The sequence below is a fragment of the Lepus europaeus genome, chromosome 20 (assembly GCF_033115175.1).
Source record: "Lepus europaeus isolate LE1 chromosome 20, mLepTim1.pri, whole genome shotgun sequence".
NCBI classification, from domain to species: domain Eukaryota; kingdom Metazoa; phylum Chordata; class Mammalia; order Lagomorpha; family Leporidae; genus Lepus; species Lepus europaeus.
In genome coordinates, this window is record NC_084846.1 from 55,937,865 (window position 1) to 55,961,796 (window position 23,932).

The 23,932-nt window shown below is 47.4% G+C and overlaps 1 protein-coding gene across 1 annotated transcript in view; it reads right to left on the reverse strand.

The window, feature by feature from the left end:
• Positions 1 to 14,104: 14,104 nt before the first annotated feature.
• CDK14 (cyclin dependent kinase 14) overlaps positions 14,105 to 23,932 on the reverse strand; it is a 614,674-nt gene continuing 604,846 nt past the window's right edge. The window contains exon 15 of the mRNA XM_062178077.1: positions 14,105 to 17,068. The gene's annotated coding sequence lies outside the window, so the exon portion shown is untranslated. The remainder of the gene's footprint in view (positions 17,069 to 23,932) is intronic.

The window sequence follows — 23,932 nt, forward strand, 5'->3', positions numbered from 1 at the left end:
TGGCTTTTAAAAGCTCATACTCTGGTTAAGTGCGTGGTCACAGATTTAAATATGTTCTTCGAGATTCTCTGATGGAAGACAGGGCTTGGCTGCTGGTCATTCCCTTGCTATGGTGAAGTGTATCTGTTAGCCAGCCCACCCTGTATGGTCATGGACACACCTGGTAGGCAGAGGAGGGCAGCAGCTGTAACAACCTCATCTGTCATCCTGGGAGGCTGAGCAAAAACTGTGTTGTGGAGCTGCTAACTGGTGACTTTCATTCAAATATTAGCTTGCTCTTCCTGCTGTAATTCCCAGGAGCTAAGCCAAGAAAAATCTCCCAAAACAATGAAGCATCTTTACTTCCTGAAGGTGAATATGAAAAGCATCCTTGTGGGAAACAGTTGCCTCTGTGTCCCATTCAGGACACACAGCAGCAGCCCCGAGAAGCGTCTAGGGCAGCAACAATGGAGGTTTATGTTGCCATCTGTCTCTGGTAGATTTCAGTGTTTATGCCCCTCTTAGCAGTAGGGTTTTGGCAGTGATGTTGTTGATACCCAGGAAGGAAAGATGTGACTAAAATTAACAGACTAAGCTGGAACTTGATCTGACTCAGTGTATTTGTCACCACAGCCTACTGTCTCCCCTCCTTCCCTGCTGCTGATACTTGGCCCCCACCAATCTACTCTATACCAAGGACATGACCCTGAGGTTTACCTTAGCTGATTTTCTATCAACACTTCTAGATTCCAGACAGCACTGGGAAGCGGGAAGAGAAGTGAACGAGGCGGTGTTGAAGAGGACCCCCAACAGTGGACTGTCGGCACTGAAAACAACCAAAAGGACATTAACCAAAAAATACCTTGAACATAAGTCTTCCCTCCAGAGCTCGCTGTACTTCAGTTATTTCCCTCTTGCTTCAAAATATGGTACCTTTTAGTGATTGTTCAAAGATCTTCCATATTTCTGCACAATTTATTTTCAACATAAATTATTCACGGAATCAAAAATGTACACAAAATCTTCACTTGTTTTCCTCGGGAGTCACTCCCTCTCCCTAAGGATGTGAACAATGGGATTTGTGTTTGAGCAAGTTGTGAAAAATAAGTCTTAAGCTTTAGGAATGAATCACATGTGGTGCAGTTATTTTTAAAAATAAATAAGTCAAGCCTGGAGAGAGGGGATAGTGGAGGCGGCGTGGTTGGGGGAGGGGAGAACAAGCGCTACGTTTTCAGAAACTGCAAGACATGGAGCAGACACAGAAAGGAGCCGCCAGTCATCCCTGAGGTTTGAATCTTCCACCCCTGCAGCGCCCCCCCCCCCCATCCATCTGCAGACCCTCACTTGTCCGTCTGCCAACGAGACTCTCTGCGCCCCTGGAATTCCTTTACATTTGGAAACTGGAGGGCGCACAAGTCTAGCGAAGGCCAGAAAATGCCTGGTCCACAGAATCGAGCCTGGCCGCTAAGAGACTGTGTTCCTGGATGAGATGAGGCTGAAGGCTCAACTTTCTCAGCTCCCCAAAGGTGGAATTTTAGTTCCCTGTGAAACATTTAGATGAGAGCTTCTTTACTTCTTTGGCACAACAGCATTTTAAAAAATTAGTATTAGAAAGCTACTTGCCAGGCCAAGTCAAATCCAAGCATCAGAGCGAGTGTTAGGGACCAGAGAAGAGGGTGCTGCTCCTTGGTTTTTTGATGAGGTTTCCGTTTCCTTTGGCCCAGTGGCTGCCTGGCTCTGGGAAGCAGGGAGCTAATGAGGTTCTGGGAGCAAAGCCCCTCTGTCTAACACCTAGTGCTCTGTGAGGCATGTGGGGCCCAGGCAGTTATCACCTCAGGATTCAAAAGCAACAGGGTAGGCACAGTTTCCCAAGCGATTATGGGAAAGTAACATTCAATGAGTTTAAAAACAGAGAACCTTACTCCCAGAATTCCAAGGAAACCACACTCTAGGATTTTCTCCTTCCAAACATCCAGATGAGCAAGCGAATGCATGTGAGGCTGGGCTTCCAGGTGCTCAGCTCAGAGGTGTGGTGGTTGTAACACGTGTCTGCAGGCTCTCTGAAACCGCTCCCGCCAAGAGCCCCGGTCCCCTCTGCTCTCCACATCCGACAGGCCCTGGTGGCTCACTGCTCGTTCGGTAAGGAGCACAGGGACTCTGGTATTCGAGGCTAGTTCCTAATAGTATGCTCCCGGCCGGCACCCTCTCTCTCCAGGCACACTGCTTTGGAGCATGGAAACCACAGGCAAGAGAGACCACAGAGAGGAAGCGCACGTAGACAAGTAGAGAGAGGCCTAAAGAGCCCCATTTCCAGCTCCAGCTGTTCAAGACGTCCCAGCCCATGTGCTGGGAGCAAAGCAACCTTTGAGTTGGCCCCAACCCACTGACATCTGACTGCAAGAGCTTCTGAGCCAGGACCACCCAGGCGCACTAATCCAGAACACTGAATCCACAGGAAAGATGAAAAATATAGTTTTGTTTTTAAGCCACTGATGTTGAGAGTGATTTGTTTCATAGTAATAGATGACAAGAATTTTCTTTGTGACTTAGAAGTGAGGTATTGCTGCAACACAGTCGGGAAGGGGGTTGGCCCCAGGGGGAGGGTAGAATGGATGAGTTGTGAGGAGACTGTCAGTGAGGGGCCAATGGAAAGTGGCCAAAACACATCAGCAGCCGTAGGAGAGGAGACTCTGGTCAACAAGTGGTACAAAGTGGTATTATTGTCATTTGTGCAGCCTGGGCCATAAAACATGTTCTTAGTGAACTCCTGGTCTACACTAAGGAGATTTCCAGGCAGAATGTTGAAGGTGCTGTCTGGTTCTTCTAGCTACCTCCAGTAACACGTAAGTGAAGAGCGATGAACTCAAGACAGAATTGTTAAATATAAAAGAGCCAAGGCTTTTGGAGCTCAAAAAAATACACAACTATTTCACAGTCCCATCTTCTCCAGATGGCAAATGAAGTTAAAGTCACAAAAAACGCAGCAACAGTGTGACTCCAGAAGCCTTTGTTACGGCCTCAGACAGATCTGTGGTTGTGCCTCAGAGGTTCTCTAAAAATCTCTCTAAGCATCTTAACAGCTTGCCTTAGGATAACTCTATAAAACAAAAATCCTCCTAGGAATCTAAAAGGCTTGTCCCACAATAGCCTTATACGGCGCCTAAGGTGGAGAAAGTCTCCTGAGGTGGAGATTTGTGGGTGTGGCATTTATTGAATAGTGTGAATCCAGTAAGACCGATAGGAAATGCACGAAGTGCTAAGGAGACTTATACTGATGAACACACTGATAATTCACACAAAAAGACAGAAGTCAAAGTTCTATGGGATAAAAGGGAGCTGAGAAAACCACACAACCATTAAACATGGGGGCATTTAATATGTCAGGAAGGATAATTCAGAGGGGCAAACCAAGATCCCAGAGAATGGAGCCAAGAGCTGGAAGGAATTTACTGATCTCTAGTCAAGGAGTTGGCAACATATACCTGGTGGATTTCAGTATAACAATATCGACGACCTTTGTGTCCTGTTTCTAAGATGCCTAAAGCAGCTGTCTATGCCCATCTCACCAAGTATGGTGTGTGTGTGTGTGTGTGTGTTTTCCAAATAACTAGTCCCTTTAGTTCACAGATCTCACATCAGGAACAGAACCCAGGGTGCTGTAAATGAGGACCTGCTGGGGCTGGCGCTGTGGCGTAGTGGGTTAATACGCTGTCCTGAAGCGCCAGCATCCCATGTGGGTGCCGGTTCGAGACCCTGCTGCTCCACTTCCAATCCAGCTCTCTGCTATGGCCTGGGAAAGCAGTGGAAGATGGCCCGGGTCCATCAAAGGTTGAAGTCAAATTCTCTTCCCCATAAGTATAGTAACTCACTTTTAACCAATAGAATGCCTGGTCATAAAAGCAGTGCAATACAGCTTCCACCTGGTGGTCTTGTTCTCTTGGTGCAGGTGCGTAGGAGCCCTGAGCCACCAAAATCCAGCTAACCTGAAGTCATCATGAGACTTGTAGAAAGAGACCTTGTAGAAAAACCATAGCAAGTCAGAGGTGTTTTGCTCCAGCTATTTCAGCTCCCAGGACTTTGAGCTTCCCAACTGTGGTACCAGAAATGTGAGTGACAAAGCCTTGAAGATGACCTCAGCCCTCCACCACCTGTTTGCAGCCCTATGAAAAATTACAAGTCACAACCACCCAAACTGCTCCTGAACTCTCAATACATCCAAAGTAGGAGAGAGAATGAATGTTGCTTAAAGACACTAAATGTTGGAGGGATTCATTATACAGCATTGGGTTATCAGAACAAGGGGCACTGCTCACATCTTTTTCTGTGTGAACAGGAGCCCTGGGAGTTCTGGAGCAAGGTGGGATTGCAGGCGCCTGTACACCCTCGTCCTAGGTACTGCAGACTTCATCCGGCTGCTCTGTGTCTCACGTATCTCTCCTCCGCCCTGAGCTTTTGCTTCCACTTAGCTCCGTGATGTGACTTCATTTGACACCAAGCCTCAAGGCTAGTTCCTGCTAACCTGGTTCACCTGGGATCTCCCCAGTGGCCCCCTGATGTCCGCTGCACGCACCTGAACTTCACAAGGCCACAGCGGCCCCTTCTCTCCCCAGGGCCAGGCCCTCCCGGCACTGTGCTGGACCTGGAGCACACCGCAGTCTGCATCGTTTTGCTCCATGTTGGGTTTATGCAAAGAGCTGCCGTCATCTACTTCTCGGGGATACGGAAGCACCCGGTGGTAGCAGGGAAGGCCGTGCCTTCAGAAGAGCTGGAAGAAGCCCACCAGACCCCAGCACACCACCAGTTTCGGGAGGGCGCTCCTCCTCACCCGTCAGCATGTCTATGCCATGGGAAGGGGCAGGCCAGAGAAGGCCACAGCAGAGTGTTCAGGAGCGCGGGGCCCGGGTCAGAGCCACGAGCTGCCCTGACCGAGGGTGGCACCGCCTCAGCACTGCCCACTGAGACTGTGGCTGAGTTCCATCCGGGACCCAGACAGACTGCTCCTCCGGAGCCCATGCCTGTCTCCGTGAGGGAGGAGAGAGGGCAGGGGCTTGCTTTCAGTGCGATGGAGAATCTTCAGGTGCGTGACTCATCAGCATTGCCATGGGCCCCAGAAACTGCTGCTAGTTCCTGGCATAGTCTGCGTGTTAAATTCAGAGTCATGGTCACTGCTGGCAAAAATGACAGTTCTCATAAGGTCTGGGGACTTGAACTCATCCTATTTAGGGCAAAGAACTTCCAGAATTAGAGTCACAGGCTCCAGTGTGTCCGTTCACAGTATGTGTCCCAATGCCACATACTGACAGTGTGTGTCACAATGCATTGTTTGCATTGTACTCTGGGGTTCAGCCCAACCAGAAAAATGCCTAGCTTGAGGCCACCACTTCACGACTCACTGCTGTAAGGACCTTGGAAGTGGTGCTGCATCTTTTAGGTCTCAGTGGGGGCTCCAAGGGGGAGGCGGGCCACAGGCTTCCCAAGGAGCCCCTGCCAGCCCTCATGGCTAATCAGAACCTCAGACAGCAGCCGCCGATCTCCATGGAAAGGTGACCGCATCTCAATGTGTAACTGTGCTCACAGGGTCGGTCTGCTGGCCCATGAAACAAGATGCCCCCAAATCCCACCCCTCTGAGCAGAAGCTGTGGATAAACTTGAGCAGTAAATGACAGGATGAGCAGTAAGGGGGCCCTCGGCCATCCCTGGAGTCCTCCATGGGCTCCTCACATTTGGTAGCAATTGGAAGCACGCAACCGCACCACCCCCCCCCCCCCCCGGGATATTGAAGACCAAAAGCAGAACAAGGAGCAAAAACAATACAGTTTGCCTCAGCTCACTGTGAATTCCCTGACACTCTGGGCAGATAACTGACACAGAGACTGGAGGACAATCCCGCGTCCCTCCCCCAGGGTACAGCTTTCCTCTGGGGCCTCATTAAGACAAACATAGGAGAGCCCAGGCCCTCAGACCAGAGGGACCTGCACTCAGTAGTGCTCCCACCACTTTGCAGAAAATGGGAAAGAACTGGGAATTTAATTTCGCGTTGCCTTGTGGAGGCACAGAATAGACACCCATCACTAGGCTCCTCTCTCGGGGCTTACAGGGAATCTCTCTGTACCTCCAATCCCTCGGGAGAACCTGACCTGTGCCGGGCGCAGCTTCCAAAATGAGCTGTGTAAGACGGGCTGTGCAGCCGTGGGGGGCTCCAGATCCAAAGGGAAACCAGGAGGGCCCTGCCCCCGGGGAGCGAAGGGAGGAGGCACGCACTGAGGCAGGAGCATGCACAACGCTTTGGGGTATTTCTTACTTGGAAAGTTGGGTGATAACTTGAGTTAACGCCACTTTGCTGTAATACGAAAACTTTAGAAACCCTGGTTTTTATTCGCTACAGAAGCCTGGAATTGGGGTCAAACTAGCACAAGGGGAGAAACTGATGTTTAGCCCCACAGTGTGTTTGCAGTTGCTTCTCCATCTCTCAGGAGGCCTGCTCCTGTCTCCCGGAAAACTCTTCCCGGCCTGCTCTTCCCAAGATGCTCTCTTTCTACTCCCTGCCTTGGAACTAAAGCAAAGTATCAGAGCTTCCTCTGTGGCGCTTCTGAAATATTCCCTCCCATCTTTACCCCGTAACATAAGGACTCCACAGATGCTTCCCAGCTAGGGTGTGAGGGAAGGCTGTGTCTCACTGGTTCGCTCCCTGGAGGTCCTGGGTCCCTGTCTGGCACATTGAAGGCCTTCACCACGTGTTTGAGGAAATGGAGAGTGAGGAGCACCCTGTGCCAACACGGAGGCCGGATGTGGCCATTGCTCGGCTCCACCACCCAGGTGAAGCGCTCACTTTTTCGAGTTTGGCTCCTAGGGTCCCCATGGCCCAGTGTGACCCTTCACATGCCTTAGGCTCTGACTTCGCCAGAACTCCTGGCTGTCTCTCAGGCACCTGCATCTCTCACATTTTTGTCCGTACCTGGGATCTTCCTTCCTCCCGGGCGACTTACTGTCCTGCCCGGCGCCCTTGAGGTAATCCACTCCCAGAGCCTGCTGCGGAGGCTCCTCCCCGCACTGTCCCCTCCTCGCACTGCGTCTCATTGTCACTGCTGCGGTATCCTTGTGACTTCACTCAGTGGACCAATATTTACTGACAATCTACCAGAGATAAAAAAAGATGGAGAAATTCCACTCTTTGTCTCTCTGCCTCTCAAATAAAAAACAATGAAAACAAAAAAAGACAAGGTCACAGTACTTACCCTCAAAAACTCAGAGGTGGGTGTTTGGCCTGGAGGTTAGGCCACGAGTTAGGGTGCCTGTGTCCCACACTGGAGCTCCTGGGTTTGCTATGCGCCTCTGGCTCCTGACTCCAGCTTCCTGCAGATCCTGGGAGGCAGCAGGTGACGGCTAAAGTTGTTGGGTTCCTGCCACCCACATGGGAGACCCGGCTGGAGTTCCTGGCTCTGGACTGCTCTTCATCCGCGCTCCCAACCCAATCACCATTTCAGGCATCTGGGGAGTGAAGCAGCAGATCCGACCATGTTCTCTCTCTAGTCTGTCTCTCTCAATAAAAACAAACAAAAGAAATACCACAGTCCACTGCATACACACATAAAGGTGTAGTCACAATGAAATGAAACATGCACAATGGCAGAGTTGTTCAGACCTTTTTCACTGTACTTATCACCAGTTGAAATCACGTTATTAAAAACTCATCTCTCCTGGCCGGCGCCGTGGCTTAACAGGCTAATCCTCCGCCTTGCGGCGCCTGCACATTGGGTTCTAGTCCCGGTTGGGGTGCCGGATTCTATCCCGGTTGCCCCTCTTCAGGCCAGCTCTCTGCTGTGGCCCGGGAAGGCAGTGGAGGATGGCCCAAGTGCTTGGGCCTTGCACCCGCGTGGGAGACCAGGAGAAGCACCAGGCTCCTGGCTTCGGATCAGCGAGAAGCATCGGCTGCAGCGGCCATTGGAGGGTGAACCAACGGCAAAAAGGAAGACCTTTCTCTCTCTCTCTCTGTCTCTCTCTCTCTCTCACTGTCTATAACTCTACCTGTCCAAAAAAAAAAAAAAAAAAAAACCCACAAAACTCATCTCTCCTTCTCACTGTGAGAGAAGGGCTCTTTTTCATCACATCTCCAGGATCTCAAACTGTCCTGACACATGGTAGGCACTCAAAATTACCTGTGAACATATTGTAGGTCACAACTGTTGTATTTATTTTCTAACCGTTAGTCCACAATGGAAGCTTGCTTTGCTCAGGGACGTCTCCAGCGGTCATCACGTGGCCCACTCAAGGCCGAAGGTCTTCCACGCTGTGGCCCGGCTTCTGAAACGTGTGGCCTCCAACCCCACTACGTTCCCTGCAGGAAGACGCCGTGGAAGAGAAAGCAGGAAGTGTGCAGAGCGTCCTGGGCGCGCCCAGCAGAAGCGGCGCCATCACCGCCTTCATAGTCCACCCGTCAGAGAGCCACTCGGCCACGTCCACGCACGGGGATGGCTGTGATGCGTGGTTCAGCAAGGCCGCAGAAAAAACGCAGCCAGACTCTGCCCCTCTGTGTGCAAAAATGGACGGGAGAATGAAAAGGAGCAGCTAGCCAGGGACAGGGGGCCTGTGGGCAAAGGCTTCTTGAGTGACGACTGCGACGTAGCCCCGTGACGAGGCGGGGGAGGAATCAGGGGGAAAGGGACGCGCGAGCGAAAACACGGACGCTACCCGGCATCCCTTGCGGCCGGAAGCCGAAGTGAGGAACCGGAAGAGGAGACGGGACGGAAGTGCGGAGCAAACCCGTGGGGGCTCGGCGCCACTGTGCAGTCTTCACGCTGGAGGCGCGGTGGGAAGTCTAGGACGCTCGCCAGGTGGTCCTGCTGGCCAGGCCGGTGGCGAACCAGCGCCTTGGCTGCCCGAGCTCCCGAGGACAAGTCGGGGTTGCTCCTGTTGGTTTTCTGTCACTCAGGCAGTGCCTTGCCCCTAACCCTGTGTCACGGCCGAGAGCACACATCTGCCAGTTCCCACACGAAGCCCTTTCCTGGGCAAGTGGGAAGACGACATGCTCATTTCACTCTTGCCTAAGGTGCATTATGATTTTGATCGGGTAAGTTTACAAATTGTTGAGCATCGAGGCCCTGGGCAGCATTTGGAGGCACATGGAGCTGGGAATTTGCTACCTGAAAATTAGGAGAGGGCTTAGAGAACAGCGTGGGAAGAGGAGAGTGGCGTAAGCAGGTGTGGATGTCCGGGAAGCGCGGGAAGTCGCAGGAAGTGCCCGTCGGCGGGCGGGATGAGGGCAAGCAGAGGGGGAGGCGGCGGCCCTCTGAAGCACACACCGGCCTCCTTTGCTGAGGTTGCCAACCCCTGAGGGGTTAGCGCCCCCATCTGATGCCACGCTATCAATGATTTAACAGTTGGTTCTCGGGAACCAGTACCGGCTGCTTCCAGTAGAGGCCAGGTCCCTCAACTGCAGGGACATTCTGAAAAAACAAAACCATTTCCGCTTCTCCCTCACGTTATGCTGAAGCCAGTTTCTACGAGTTTGGAGCAGTCACATGCGCCAGGGTCCTGAAGACTCTGGGCTTCCGGCCCAGGCGGCGCCAGGACTGCCCTTGGAGCGGGGCTTGGGGCTGCTTAATCCCCGTGCGTGAAGGGTCCGCGCTAATCATTTGGGGGTGCAGCCCCTCCCCTCCCAGAATGAGGCACCCGCGGGCCGTGCCCAACAGCGCACATCCAGGTCTACTCCTCAGATTGCCGCTCTCTGCAAGCCGATCTTCCTTGAGACCCCTCCCCTGGGGGTGCGCCTCACCCTGGAGGGCTGGGCACGGAGGAGCTGCTCAGTGCAGGTGCACGCAGGTGTGTGTGTGGAGGCCAGGATGTTCACACCCACGCGTGTGCATCCTCTGCCATCGCGCCTGGAGCTGGGGTGGGCTGGGCTGGGCTGGGTTAGCGCTCTCCACAGGGCCACACTTGGGTGAAGCTGGAGAAGACAGATGGTTCTCAGAGCCAGTGTGGCCCTCTGGGCGTGCTTGTCAAGGTGAGGCCAGAGCACAGATGTAGCCTTTGGCTCCTTGTTGGTTAATATGGCAACTATTTGGGTAGAGTACGGCAGCTGCCATTTTACCCTTATCCTGGGCTCTGCAAACGTGCCGAGGAGTCCTTGCCCACGCCATCACAACTCCATTCCATTTTTTAAAAATTATTTATTTATTTATTTGAAAGGCAGAGTTACAGAGAGGCAGAGGCAGAGAGATCTGCTGAGTCACTCCCCAGATGGCCGCAATTACCAGAGCTGTGCCCACCCGAAGCCAGGAGCCAGGACCTTCTTTGGGCCTCCCACGTGGGTGCAGAGGCCCAAGGACTTGGACCATCTTCTACTGCTTTTCCAGGCCATAGCAGAGAGCTGGATTGGAAGTGGAGTGGCCGGAACTGGAACTGGAACCCATATGGGATGCCGGCACTGCAGGCAGTGGCTTTACCCACTATGCAACAGTACTGGCTCCCAAAACTCCCTTCTAAACTAAGCTAAGCCAACCACCCACCCCAGGCACATTCTTGCCCCCTGCATTAAAAAAAAAAAATACAGTCAGATGTGGGAATGCTTTCTATATTTTAAAAAATCAAAAGAAAAACAATACTTTCTGGCATGACAGTTACAGGAAACCCTGGAATTTCAGCCTCCATGTGCTGTTGCGTTGGAAGACAGCCACGTGCATACATCTGTGTGTGAGAGGACCCTAAACGGTTCGTGGAAAATGCCTATTACGAAAAAACCCTGTGTGATTTCAAAATCTTTTTCCACTAAATCAAGTTTATCTTTTAATTGCATTTTCCTGAGAACTTTTTGAAGCCCCTGTGAGTTGCTCATGGCTGTGTTCACACTGCAGTGGTAAAGGGGGTACTGACTGGGACGGGATGGCCTGCAAGGTCTGGACTGTTCACCGTCTGTCTGGCTGCGGTGGAAAAAGCTCACCCACCCCCGCTCCAAAGCAGCAGCCAGAAAGGGGGGAGGGAGGATCTCGAAGTTCCCACGCTGGCTGCACAACACAAGCACCATTGAGCTCCGCAAGCAGAACAATGCCACGGCCCCACCCTCGATATTTCTAGAATGAATCTGTCTCGGATGGAGGTGTTTAAACTTCCTGGTAATTCAAGGCGTGTCCAGGCAGACAGCCACTGGGCTACAGAAATGGGTACATCAGGGTCCAAATTTCCCGTCATCCCAGGTGTTAGCAAGACCCACGCCCGTTTTCTCAGGAAACTTGGTGGCTTGCAGTCTTTTGGGGGAGCAAGGTGTCCCGTTACCTGATTTGGCTGAAGATAGAGGAAGAGAAAAAAAAGTTTCTCACTGCGGTATGAATTATAAAGTTAGTTTTCATTTTCACCTGTCTAAACCCTTCATCTGCTGGAGCAAGCACATGTCCCTGAACCTCCCTGGCACTGGCCGCGTGTGTCAGGCAGGTGCACCTCGGGCTGCAAAGCACATCCCTTTGCAGGGACCCCTGCTGGGTCGCTTCTCAGGATCCACCCTCACAGGGAACCCTTCCTCGTCTGTGCAGCGTGCCCTCCATAATTATTGGTGTCTCACGGGGAAGAAGAAAGACAAGTCTATCAGCATCGCATTCTCCCCGAGCACAGTCAGCACCGTCGGCAGAGGATGGCTCTGGGGGGCAGCAGGGCTGCTCCGAGCTATTATCGTGCCTGGCTCGCTCTCAGCAGGACCCAGCGCAGACAATATAGCGCTCCGTGAGCACGGGGGATGAGCAGTAAATACGAGGCCTTGGATTTTTTTTTTAATCTTGTCAGTTTTTCCCTGATTTGTGTCCTTTATCCTAGCCCCCTCTGCTATATAAGCTTCTCAAAGCTAATGCCCATAACGCCACCACCCACTGGTAGCAGCAGGCTGCCGGGCCACGGCGGGGTTCTCATTGCGAAATGTACAATGCCCGCCATTATTCAGCAACTGTACTGTCAACCCGGTGGCAGCAGGTTGTTCCAACACCTTCCCCTCTGGTTTCTCTGTGCTCTGGGGGCCAACAGCAACTGTGACAGTGCCGCCGCCCTCCTGACTCTGCTTGTCTGGGCAGGCTCACCTCACCTCCTCCGACCTGGCAGTGCTGGAAGAGCCCCTGCGTGAAAGACAGGAGCACTGGCAATGACAGCTCTAGGAGGAAACCTGACATCTCCGGAGCCACACTGAAGAAGTTAAAAATATTGCTCAAAGGTGTTTCTTTGACCCCTTTAGATAACCAGCCCTCTATCCAATTTTTTTTCTATTATCAAGAGTGTGCCTGTGATTAAATCAACAGAGGTGCACAGTCAGGCTCTACAATGTGAATTCACCACTGGGCCTGCTGGGAATGACCCCAACCACGGGCGTGTGAGCTCCAGTAGCTGTCTGGAGGCGAAATGGGGCTGTGCATTCTGCTCCTTTAAAAAACCTCCCTGGAGGCAGTCGCTTTGGTGTGGTCAAGGCTCCACTCGGGACTCCTGCATCCTGTATTGGATTGCCTGGGTTCCAGTCCCAGCTCTGTTTCCTGTTCCAGCATCATACTAATGCACTCTGGGAGGCAGCGGGGATGGCTTCAGTACTTAGATCCCTGCCTAGGCCAGCTAGGGTTGTTGCAGGTATTTGGGAAGTGAATCAGTAGACAAAAGACCCCTTCCTGTCTGTCTTACTGACTTTCAAATAAAAATAGTGAAAAAAAAAAAAAAAACAAACAAACCTGGAACTCAGTATTCTACACACTCTATACTTCTAATTTGTTTCCAGAGTAATTTATGGCTCCCATTTAACCAAAAATTTGCATATTAGCGGCTGGAGCTGTGGTGTAGCAGGTAAAGCCACCTGTAACACTGGCACCCTATATGGGCACTGGTTCAAGTCCCGGTTACTCTACTTCTGATCCAGCTCTCTGCTGTGGCCTGGGAAAGCAGGGGAAGATGGCCCAGGTCCTTGGATGCCTGCACCCATGTGGGAGACCCAGAAGAAGCTCCTGACTTTGGATGGGCCCAGCTCTAGTCCTAGCTGCCATTTGGGGAGTGAACCAATGGATGGAAGATCTCTCTCTTCTCTCTGTAACTCTGCCTTTCAAATAAATCAATAAATCTTTTTTAAAAAAATTTGCACATTACATCCCTACCTTGGCTTCTGTGAAGTCTACGGTGGGGTACAGGAGCCCAGGGACTTGAGCAACCACTGCTGCCTCCCAAGGTCCACATTACAAGAAGCTGGGGGAGGAGACAAAGCACCTTGAATCATCCATTCGGTCTCCTGTCCCGAGTCCAGTGTTGGTGGCAACCATCTGAAAATGTGTAGCTGACATAGATAACTCACTGCTTAGGAAGGTAGCAGAAGCAGTTGAAGGCTGAAGGGAGGGTTCTCGTGAGCTTCTCTGGTCGAGAACTCAAGTGTTCAGTTTGTGTGAGTGCCTTGTGAAAGACTTACACATGAAGTCCCGGAGCCGAAAGGGGAGGGGAAACCTGAGGTGGCACTGGTCTACCTGGGGAAAGCCGGAGTCGTCCTAACCACATCAGTGTGTATTGAACACGTTTCAGTGTTTTTGGCCTTCCATTTTATTTTCTTCAATTTTGAGATGGAGAGAGGGAGGGAGAGAGGGAGAGAGGGAGAGAAAGAGAACATCCAGCCAACTCCTTTCCACCTACTGTGTGCTTGGTCTCTTGTTTTACATCTAAAGACTGGTTATGCCCAAGAGTTCTTATGACAGTCCTTCTCTGATGTGCAGTGATCTCACTGGCTACACACCAAGAAGGACCAAGAAGATGTCCGGAGATTCTGCTATACTTTATTCCATTTCATGTTACAAGAAAACAACGGTGACAGTTGACAAACCATTACATCTTTCATAATACAGACAAATTACAATTGGTAACAGATATGCAACATGTATCATTCCATTCTCCTTACTATGTTCCACTCTGAAGGATAATATTTTTTTGAATGATGCTAGCACATTTCTTAAGTACCAACCCCATTAGAAAGTACACAACTCAGTGCATCATACAAAAAAAAAAAAAAAAAAAAAAAAGAGAAGAAAAACAAAATCTACTCCCAACTAGAGAATGTAGATTTTGTATGTGCCTCTAAAGTATATTGCTGTGGGAAGGGGGATGTGAACAGGAAATTTTATTTTATTTGAGATTTTTTTTTTTTTTTTTTTTTTAGTTTTTACTTTTTTTGGTGTATGAGGAAATTGCAAGGCAGTAACTACACTGTTTCCTCCTCTGACAAGCCAGGAAAAGAGATAAAGTGACGCGCGAGTGACGCGTGAGTATGCAGCACGTTCCTACGTTTGTTTAGGGAGGCAGGCAATACTCTGCCCCAGTAGGTACAGCCTAATCATCCTCTTACATAACACAGATTACAAAACCAGCAGTATCCACAGATGAGGATCTTACGTAGACGCATAACCTAGTGTGCTGAGTACAATGCTGTCATAGTCACACTTCAGAGGTCTTGCTTTCTCAGCAAGCCTGGAGCTCTCCCGACGATTTTTCTAATCACCCTCGGGAGGCAGACATAGCTTCTCAACCTGGCGTCACTGGGTGCAGACACCCCTGCCTTACACCCTCTGTGTGCCGAGCACTGCAAACATTTTTTCCCCACGTCCTATGTAGCTTGGATTTTTAAGTCAACTAAACTATTCCTTTAAGAAAATGGAAATTAAGTCCCCAATCTCCTTTCAGAATACTGTATGCAGTGATGTCCACGTTGATACAACCACTGCGTCAAGGTGCTCGTACCATTCTTACCAGCTGTTTGAATCCAAGTGATTCCTTCATATAAAAATAACCTCACAAAACATCCCAGGGCTTTCTCGCCAGAATAATAAATCTGCTGATGAACGTCGTCTGGATGGATTTGCATGATGCCCTCAGACAGGAGCGACATGAAGGGTAGGGCAAACGTGGTTGAGAATAGGGTCGGAAAGGACACAGAGAGGAGTCGGACCTTGGGCTTCACATATGGACAAGCATGGGGAACACAAAACCTCCTGACTTTTGGAGAGGCGTCTCTGTAATAAAACAGACTTTTCCCCACCACACAGCAATGTTTCACTTCCCAGGAGAAGCCATCTGTGACAGGGGCATACGTCACTGATGACCTTCACATTCCTAATAGAAATCTCTCAATACTGCATGTTCCCACATTTCCATGGTAGAAACTTTATTAAGTAGTAAGACTGGAGTCACGTCTCTGCCTAATGAATGAATCAAAACAAATTACAGGATAGGTGGAATTTGGCTGCATATAAAATCTCCCTGTTGCATGTATTTACTTAAAGAGAGTCTAATTTAAGTATACTTTCTTTAAATCAAATACCTCAAAAGACTTCCAGTGGGTTGGAATGTATGAAAGAGAAATGAAAACGATTTCTATGTAGCCAATAGTAAACCTTCCAGCCTTGGGTGTCTTTTACTGTCTTTAGAAAATCAGTCAGTAAAGGACCCCTCACTTGGCACTTGCAGGTTTACGGTGAATGCTGTGTCTGCACGGGCTGGGTTCTGACTGACACACTCCAGAAACACCGCCACTTCAGCGTGTGGGATTCTGGATCTGCTTGCTCAGGTGCATTGGGTTTGAACACAGAACAGCTTTCCCTTCACTCAGCACGCAGAGAAAGTCCTTGGCATACTGGATCACAACTTTTCGTCTTGATCCTGAAAAAGCGGGACACATGTCAAGCTCTTTGACTCCCATTCTAACAAAAAACATATAAAACAGCGTACACAGAGGTACTTCCACAGGAGTCCGTGTCCAGAGGAGCCAGGATTTGTGCTTGAGGTGACTTTCCCAGCTGCCCCCTTGGCCGCGGTGTTGTTGGGGCTTCAGCAGGGTTGCTGTCCCACAGGGAGCCCACCTGCACCAGGCAGCTCTCCCTCCGGATCAAAGCGCCAGACACGACGCATCCGCTTCTCGCTCAGTGTCACGTGGTCGCCTTCATCCTCCAGGGTCCCTCAGCTCCTCAACAAGGGAAGCTGAGCCTTTTGTCATCCCATCGCCAACTCTAAAGCAAGATCCCTGCGCTGTACGCGCACAGTTCTTCCAGGAAACTGGTAAAGTCCGGTACCCAAAGATGTCTTCCAATCAGCTTGGAATGTTTTTTAGGAGATCTAAATCCAAGGTGCTTGGTTGTAACTGAGCAAACTTGTAACTCTGGATGATCCCAGCATTTGCTTTTTTAGCGTTAACCGGCCAGTGCTGCTTTCCGGGGATCCAGAAGGTACAATTCTCTTGCAGCTGAGTTTTAAACACCCTGTTCCTTAATCTTTTCTCCATTTAAAAAATACAAAGTATAACAGAGTGGATGGGGAAGTCAGACGCTGACGAGACCCACGACACAGGTACGAGTTTTCCTCCTCTTCCAGGCGTGGAAAAGCAAGCAATTTATCCCTGTCTTTGTTCCTAATGCTTGATATTTGTTTCTTCACTTTTCAATCTATGCAGAAAACAGTCATACTACGGAGCTTGGAAATGCTAAGCACATTCCGATATCCTACGGAAATGTGCAGTGACTTCCAAGAATAAACCACGTTTGCAAATTGTCCTCAAAAGGTAAGCGACAGGTGGGGGCCCCCACAGTCAGGGACCAAACTGTCAAGTCAGCCAGAGAACTGGGGTTTGCTTCAGTGAAACATTTCCTTCCTAGTGGTTGCAACACGTGCACTGCTCTCAAAGAAAACACACATTGTTTTATGCCACTGTGTGGCTTTCAAGTACAGACGCCACTGAAGAAGTGTGAACACCGAATGTGTTGTCTTAATGGATTTAAGACATGGCTGGTGAAGGCATAGAGACCTTTACAGAGACGCTGCGCGCTGCAGAGGGAAATCAAAAAGAATCAAACACAAAAGACTGAAAAGAATACATGCCATGTATCAGTAAGCAAAGCTTAATCTTCACATAGTTCTTGGAAATCACAAGGTATCCAAATGCGTGCAAGGTTTTAAATAAATTGCAGAGAAAACAGGGTCTTGCCAGCTTCAATTTTCTTGTGAGTGAAATCCCCCACAGGGAGCGAAAGGAAGCTGATCCACGTTCCCTTCATTTGATTGGCCACTTCATTAATGTGTTTTTTCTTCCCAGAATGATGACAACTTAATCCTGAAAGGAGGAAAAGAGAAAATTGTCATATATAAAAAACTGACTTCACTCATTTCTCCTAAATTACATGAGACATCAAAATTGCTCAGGCCACAGTGAGCCCCTCGGTGCTCTCCACGGCCACCCCCTGCACCCGGAGTGCAGCCAAAACAGTTCTTGTAATCTGATGAACAAATGTCTTGCCTGCGTTTTCTTCTCTGAACATCATTTAATTCCATGAATTCAGCTAGCTTCCTCTTGGATTATTTAGAGAAAAAGAAATTCAGCAAATTTCCTTCCCCAAATCATTAGTGGTAATACTGGGCTTAATTAAGTGCCTGAAGCATCATACAGACCATTAAAAGGACCTATCAGCATGTTCGTTTTTATGAATATAAAATGGAAAAATCGACCATGCTTTTTAAATGCATGCTTTTTAAAAACAGTCAGCTAAATATAATTCCTGGGTTGCCCATTATCAGTTATTTTAGTTTCAGTGGAAAGAAACTGGCCAGGGTGACCCGAACTGGCAGCCCCTTCCCAGCATCCTGCACGTTACTATTTGTTTCCAGTGATGCCAGTGAATGGCTCAAGGAAAAGAAGGAATGTCCTTCTCCTCGCCACACTTCTGTCCACCCTTAAGCACTGTAACTGAGTTTCTGGGATGAGAGAAGAATGTTTGCCGGCAAAGGAGAAGAGACAGGGGCCCAGGTTCAAGCTGCACAGCTGACGACTCAGTTCCAGGCACCAATTGTTATCCACCTTCAGAAGCTCACGGTCGCTGCACCTGCTCAGGCCTGCATGTCCCAACCTACAGGGACACACTGTCACGTTCCTGTGCACACTAGAGGACCTTGGATAGAACTGTATGGGGGGGGGGGGCAGCTTTATGCTGAGATTTCACGGTGCACTTGCCCTGCTGCTGCCCCCAGAGGCTGTAGCATCAAGGACATCTCTCCTGCATGGCAGTGACTTCACAATACCTTGGCCAAGACAGCAAGAAGTTCCAATCTTACACTTAAATACCATGAAAATAGCATCCTCCTGTCCGCTTACTCACTCCCCACACATACTATGACAATTACAGTGATGACTTGTCATTCTTGTTTACTTTACTAAGTTGAAAATTCCTATAAAGCACAAAATGAGCCATTTCAAAGTACCTAAAATTCAGTGGCATTCATGCATTTATAGTTCTAAAACCTATCTGTTACTTCCAAAGGAGACCCCATACCCTTTAAGTAGTCTCTTTCCATTCTCCCTTTGCCCCAGACCCTGGCATCCACCGATCTTTTATTCTATTTCTATGGATTTACCTAGTTTGGATATTTCATATAAATGTGATCATACAGTATGTGACCTGTCGTGTCTGACTTTTTTCACTTAGCATAATGTGTACTAAATTCATGTGCAGCATGTTTCAGTACGTCATTATTTTTTGTCAGTTGATACTTGGGTCATTTTACATATTGGCTTATTGTGAATAGTGCTGCTATGAACATCCATAAGTACCTGTCTGAATACCTGCTTTCAGTTGTCTTGAGTATACACCTAGGAGTAGAATTACTGGGTCATACGGCAATTCTATGTTTGACTTTTGGAGGAACTGGAAGACTTTTTTCCATACTGGCTATATCTTATTATACTCCCAACAGTGCTATACAAGGATTCCAATTTCTCCATACCCTTGCAAACACTTGCTTTCTATTTCTTTCTTTTTTTTTCAGTTATAGCCTTCCTAGTGGGCATGAACTGATTTGCATTTGCATTGATTTGCATTTCCCTAATGATTAGTGATGCCGAGTACCTTTTCATGTGCCTGTTGGCCATATGTATATCTTCTTTGGGGAAATATCTATTCAAGTCCTTTGCTGATTTTTAAATTGGGTTGTTTGTCTTTTTGTTGTTGAGTTGTAGGAGTTTTTAAAAAAGTTTTAATTGACACAAAATTATTGTACATATTTATGGGATACAATGTGCTTTTTTGATAAATATATACATTGCATAATGATCAAATTGTGTAATTAACATATTCATCATCTCAAGCATTATCATTTCTTTGTGATGAAAACATTCAAAATCCTTTGTTACAGCTATTCTGAAATCCACACTGTTACCACAGTCTCTTTACTGAAGAACAGAACACCAGAACTTATTGCATCTATCTAATTGTAACTTCGCAGTCACTGGCCAGCCATTCCCCACTCCTTCCTCTCTCCTTTACCTTCCCCCGTCTTTGGTAACCACTGTTTTACTTTCCACTTCCATAAGATCAACTTCTTTAGCTTCTCAATGAACTAGATCATGGTGTTTGTTTTTTTGTGCCTACTGTATTTTAGTTATGTCTTCCATGTTCACCCATGTTGTTGCAAATGACAGGATTTCATCCTTTGCATGGCTGGATAGTATTCCAACCTCTGTTGATGAACACATAGGTTGATTCTACATCTCGACTATCATGAATAATGCTGCAATAAATATTGGAATGAAGATGTCTCTTTGATGTACTGGTTTAATTTCCTATGGATAAATGATGGGAAGTGGAATTGCTGGATCCAGTAGTGGGATTGCTGGATCATAGGATGATACATCTATATTTAGTTCCTTGAGAAATTTCTAATATTTTTCATAATGGCTGTACTAATTTATATTCCCGCCAACAGTGAGTAAAGGTTCCCTTTTCTCTACATTCTCATCAATTCTTGTTATCTTTGTGTTTTTGCTAACATTCTAACTGGAAGGAGGTGCTATCTCACTGTGGGTTTGATTGGCATTCCTGATGATTAGTGATACTCAGTGTTTTTTCTTTAACTGTTGGTTGTTCCATGTTTTTTTTTTTTTTTTTTGAGAAATATCTATTAAGCTATTTTGCCCATTTAAAAGTTGGCCTCTTTTTTGGTTTTGAGTTGTTTGAGTTCCTTATATATTCTGTATATAAACCTCTTGTTGATGTACAGTTTGTAATTATTTTCTCCCATTCTATAAGTGTCTGTTCATTCTCATAGGAGTTCTTTAAGCATTTTGGATATTCATCCCTTATCAGATACGTGATCTGCAAACATTTTCTCCCATTCCATGGGTAGTCTTCTCACTCTGTTGATTATGTCCCTCTATGTACAAAGATTTTTATGTTGATGAAGTCTAATATATCAATGTTTCATTTTGTTGCTTATACTTTTGGTGTCATATTTAAAAAGCCATTGTGAAATCCAGGTTCATGAAGATTTACCTATATGTTTTCTTCTATGAATCTTGTCTTACAGTTTTAAGTTCTTAAATTTAGACCTTTGATCTATTTTGAGTCCATTTTTGTATAAGGTGTGAGGTAGGGGTACCCTTCATTCTTGAGAGTTCTCTGTTCTCAGTGACTGAGCCAAGTGTAAACAAAAGACCTCCTCTAAAGTTTCTGGGAGAGGCTCTGGGGGTTGGATGGATGCCACACAAAGGCCCTTTGCTAACACTAAAGCCTGACTCCTGGGTCATTATTTGAAGTACTTGCTGCTTTGAGAGAGTTCATGTAGCTTGCTTGGTCACTGCTGATATACCTTTAAAAACTTCTGAAAGAAGTTACCACCCCAGCATAAACAATTAAATGGGAATGATCCCCTTAGTTCTTATCTCACTCTTGTTCTTCCAGGGAGAGGAAGAACATCCACCTTTTTCCTGCCTGATGCTCCCATGTTACCATGCCTTCTCACTAGGCACTGTCTTTTCTGAGGCTCATGACATCAAGGAGAGACAGCAGTTGTCCCCACAGTGTTTAAGCACACTGGGACATAGGCATCTGCATGGAGTGTCCAACCCCACTGCCAACCTTGACATCTTCTTAAGCAGATGACAAAAATATTCTCTTTCTTCCATAGCTTAAGAAGGAGTTGAGATTCCGGCTCTTCAGGAAGCCTGCCCACCTCCAAAGGAGCTAAGGGCTTGTCTTGACATGTGTTTTCCTGGGCATTCCTACAACTATACCCCAATGAAGTAGTCTTTGCCAGGCTCTCCTCCCCTCCACCACTACTAACAGAATGGAGACCAGGTGCCAACTCTTGACTTTCTGAACTACAGGCCTTATTGAGTCCCGCCTGAGATCCTTCCTCGAAGGAGGCAGGGAGGCTCAGTCATTATGCTCTTGATTAAGCTGGGTTTTGTAGAATGTTTTGTCCCCAAAGTATTGTCCAGTCCTGGCTCAGGCACTCGGTAAACAGATGTTGGATGAACAGGGAGGGGAAAAGTAGAATCTGAGAACTTGGGAGTGGAAATGTGCTCAACTGTGGAGCTTCATCACTTTTCACTCACCAAAGTAAACACTGTGCCTGTGCTCTTGCTTATAGCTGAAACAGTTGGTGCACAGCTTCTACTTCAGCAACAACATCCAGCTATTGTGCTGGGTACAGACAGACCATTCTCAGATGTACCACCAGCTAGAAAATAGGATTAAGACCCTCCTATAAGCCAAACTCCGTTTGACTTCATAGCATTCTGTTAGAAAGGAACACTTTGATAATAAGAATAATGTTTTCATGTAACAATTAACAATCGTGTCCCCACCATCAATGGCATGTTACTATCCTGTTGGGTAAATCTAAGACTTACTTTCACTCATTGCCTTTGTTCTGATTCTTTGAAAATAATCTCTAGGAGAATCACATGTATCTAACCTAGGGCATAAGTAGAATTGGATAATAAAGGATAATACATAATAATAGTAATTGGATAATAACGAGTGAACACAGTGATTATGATAAGTCCATTACTGAGGTTGGGGCTCACACACTGAATGCAAGGAGTCAATAATAAGACAGGAGGGCCCAATGAGAGTTAGACGCTTTTCCATCTCTGCAAGATGACTCTAAATAGGCCAAACTGTGCCAACTTGTTCACCAGAGCATGGGATGTCCCTTCTCAAAACTTGGACAGTATCAGCTTTAATTTTAATGACTATATATAAGGTGGGCCAGTTTCTTGCTAGAAAACAAAAAATAATTTGAAATATCGTGCATTTGATGGGTGGGGATGCAGGTAGAGGAGAGCAGGTATGCCACAATCACAGGTTATCGGTGTCAATCTTCCACATTCAATTGATTTGTAAAATGTGTCGCGTGCACAATAGAAATGAACAGTGAGTATGAATTATAAGCTCAACTATGTGCCCATCCACTCATCGGTACATAAATCATAAGATTAATGGATGCCATTTTTATCCTGCTTCCCATTTTTACAATGTTCTTTCTCTAGAAATGAATGTTTTAAACAAGAAATTGGATGTGATTGATAAAATCCCTATTCAGAAAAATCTACATAGAGCTTCTCAGTTATAAATATTAATTAATTGCATTGCTGGTACCCATAATGCAACTTTGTTCTGACCCAGGTGCCCTATGAACTAGATATTTTTTGGATTCAATTTTCTTAAAACCAACTGTCAGCATCATGTGATGGAGGAGATGAAAAATGAAAATGAGCAGTCCCGCTGTGCAGGTGGGTGACCTGTGGGAGAGAGTCTGCCTGCTAGGATTTTTACACGAACCATCAGACACAGACCAATTGATTAGATCATCTCATACCCGCCACCAACTAGGCTCAAGAGACTAATTAGAGAGAGGACTGCCTGCGCAGGCACCCCATTGACACCTAATTTGCTCAGCCAAAGCCTTTGGGGAAAATGTATTATCTCTGCAGCTGCACTTCATGCATTTCTGATTTGAGGCATAAGCAAGGAGTGCTTCATCACTCTTTTGAGCAAACTGAATGTAGAAGCCCTTAAGTGCTAAATGCAAGCAAACAGACCCAAATTAAAATGGGCCAGGCTCTTTCTAATACCCTCTGTGCTCCCCGTTAAATCTCTGTGTGTACACCCCTGCCCCCCAAACACACACACACACACACACAGAGTTTACACGCCGGGGGACAACGCAGCTGAGGACCCCAGCTCAGGGTGCTTCGCCCTGATCAGATGGCCTGTTTACCCACTCTGTGGCTTTGTGTTTGTTTTACTGTTTTTTTTTTTTCTTCCTTCTACAGCACGGCCCCTCCTCAAAGTCGTCTTTTCCTCTATAGGAAGACTCTGGCACACTTTCTCCCCTCTAAGCTGCGCTGGAAAGAAGTGATTATTTTGGTTCCAAATTAAAACAACTGTAGGTTTTCCTTTCATCGCCTAACTGATGAACAGGAGATGCTCCAGGATGTCTGCAGAGCTGCAGCGAAACCTGCTCCTTTCTGTTTGAGAGACATCAGTGTAAGGATCCCTCACAGGAGAAGAAGTGCTGAAACTTGACAGAGAGAAGCTAACTGACAACAGCAAAAGCGGTGCGGAATTATGAGACAGGTAGGTGCAAGGAAAAGACTAAATGCCACTTGGCCAGGTTCAGCTTTCTCGGTTGCCAACCCACAGTGAAGCTAAGTCCAACCTCCTTCTCAAATGTTGAATCCAAAATACTGTACACGGCACACATCTAGAGACAGATACACAATTCATTACATGCTTTAAGAAAAGGAAATCAAAATAAATAATGCAGGTAATATGGAAAAGTTAGCCTATCTTCCTGTCAAATCTAGTGGATATGGGGAATGGTTTCCATAATACTGGAATACGAGACAGAGCCAGGGCTCGTTATGGTGAGGTTCTGTTGTGGACTGGCTGATTTTATGCCTTTCTGCTCACACGCTGGATGAATTATTTTATCCCCATGTTCTGGTAAATTACAATTCTGCTTTGTAATTTTTCACAGTTACCCTATTCTTAAGAATTTAATGAAGATTAGAAAAAATCATTTAAGCTGTCTCCTTTTAAACCAGCATCCAAAATTGGCCATAATTGGGCACCCAGACAGTCAATGGATTCTGGTGGCCATTGGACTATAAATATCTTTCTGAAGGGCTATGGAGTGT